The sequence below is a fragment of the Anopheles merus genome, unplaced genomic scaffold (assembly GCF_017562075.2).
Source record: "Anopheles merus strain MAF unplaced genomic scaffold, AmerM5.1 LNR4000067, whole genome shotgun sequence".
Taxonomy (NCBI): Eukaryota; Metazoa; Arthropoda; class Insecta; order Diptera; family Culicidae; genus Anopheles; species Anopheles merus.
In genome coordinates, this window is record NW_024427647.1 from 17,501 (window position 1) to 20,000 (window position 2,500).

The window sequence follows — 2,500 nt, forward strand, 5'->3', positions numbered from 1 at the left end:
TCGTCACTATCTGGGACGTACATTAATTTGTACCTGCATTAGCGCACGCTTTTGTAGAGAGCATATCAAGACGTGAAGTGTTATGTTGGAGGTCGAGTGCGCTGCTTACCAAACTTTGAACGCGGTAACTTGTACTCGGCACCGACATGGACACTTCCAAACCCAAGGAATGAGTTGTGAGTTTTACTAAGAGAAACAGGTAATTGGCAGCGTTACCTATAATTCTTGATATGTGCGGGGAGTTCCTTAAGGTTCTTCCTCCCAGAGATCGTCACTATCTGGGACGTACATTAATTTGTACCTACATAGCACACGCTTTTGTAGAGAGCATATCAAGACGTGAAGTGTTATGTTGGAGGTTGAGTGCGCTGCTTACCAAACTTTGAACGCGGTAACTTGTACTCGGCACCGACATGGACACTTCCAAACCCAAGGAATGAGTTGTGAGTTTTACTAAGAGAAACAGGTAATTGGCCGTTACCTATAAGTCTTGATATGTGCGGGGAGTTCCTTAAGGTTCTTCCTCCCAGAGATCGTCACTATCTGGGACGTACATTAATTTGTACCTGCATAGGCGCACGCTTTTGTAGAGAGCATATCAAGACGTGAAGTGTTATGTTGGAGGTCGAGTGCGCTGCTTACCAAACTTTGAACGCGGTAACTTGTACTCGGCACCGACATGGACACTTCCAAACCCAAGGAATGAGTTGTGAGTTTTACTAAGAGAAACAGGTAATTGGCCGTTCTACCTATAAGTCTTGATATGTGCGGGGAGTTCCTTAAGGTTCTTCCTCCCAGAGATCGTCACTATCTGGGACGTACATTAATTTGTACCTACATAGCCACACGCTTTTGTAGAGAGCATATCAAGACGTGAAGTGTTATGTTGGAGGTCGAGTGCGCTGCTTACCAAACTTTGAACGCGGTAACTTGTACTCGGCACCGACATGGACACTTCCAAACCCAAGGAATGAGTTGTGAGTTTTACTAAGAGAAACAGGTAATTGGCAGCGTTACCTATAATTCTTGATATGTGCGGGGAGTTCCTTAAGGTTCTTCCTCCCAGAGATCGTCACTATCTGGGACGTACATTAATTTGTACCTACATAGCCACACGCTTTTGTAGAGAGCATATCAAGACGTGAAGGGTTATGTTGGAGGTTGAGTGCGCTGCTTACCAAACTTTGAACGCGGTAACTTGTACTCGGCACCGACATGGACACTTCCAAACCCAAGGAATGAGTTGTGAGTTTTACTAAGAGAAATAGGTGATTGGCCGTTCTCACCTATAAGTCTTGATATGTGCGGGGAGTTCCTTAAGGTTCTTCCTCCCAGAGATCGTCACTATCTGGGACGTACATTAATTTGTACCTACATAGGCACACGCTTTTGTAGAGAGCATATCAAGACGTGAAGTGTTATGTTGGAGGTCGAGTGCGCTGCTTACCAAACTTTGAACGCGGTAACTTGTACTCGGCACCGACATGGACACTTCCAAACCCAAGGAATGAGTTGTGAGTTTTACTAAGAGAAACAGGTAATTGGCAGCGTTACCTATAATTCTTGATATGTGCGGGGAGTTCCTTAAGGTTCTTCCTCCCAGAGATCGTCACTATCTGGGACGTACATTAATTTGTACCTACATAGGCACACGCTTTTGTAGAGAGCATATCAAGACGTGAAGGGTTATGTTGGAGGTTGAGTGCGCTGCTTACCAAACTTTGAACGCGGTAACTTGTACTCGGCACCGACATGGACACTTCCAAACCCAAGGAATGAGTTGTGAGTTTTACTAAGAGAAATAGGTGATTGGCCGTTTCACCTATAAGTCTTGATATGTGCGGGGAGTTCCTTAAGGTTCTTCCTCCCAGAGATCGTCACTATCTGGGACGTACATTAATTTGTACCTACATAGGCACACGCTTTTGTAGAGAGCATATCAAGACGTGAAGTGTTATGTTGGAGGTCGAGTGCGCTGCTTACCAAACTTTGAACGCGGTAACTTGTACTCGGCACCGACATGGACACTTCCAAACCCAAGGAATGAGTTGTGAGTTTTACTAAGAGAAACAGGTAATTGGCAGCGTTACCTATAATTCTTGATATGTGCGGGGAGTTCCTTAAGGTTCTTCCTCCCAGAGATCGTCACTATCTGGGACGTACATTAATTTGTACCTACATAGGCACACGCTTTTGTAGAGAGCATATCAAGACGTGAAGGGTTATGTTGGAGGTTGAGTGCGCTGCTTACCAAACTTTGAACGCGGTAACTTGTACTCGGCACCGACATGGACACTTCCAAACCCAAGGAATGAGTTGTGAGTTTTACTAAGAGAAACAGGTAATTGGCAGCGTTACCTATAATTCTTGATATGTGCGGGGAGTTCCTTAAGGTTCTTCCTCCCAGAGATCGTCACTATCTGGGACGTACATTAATTTGTACCTACATAGGCACACGCTTTTGTAGAGAGCATATCAAGACGTGAAGGGTTATGTTGGA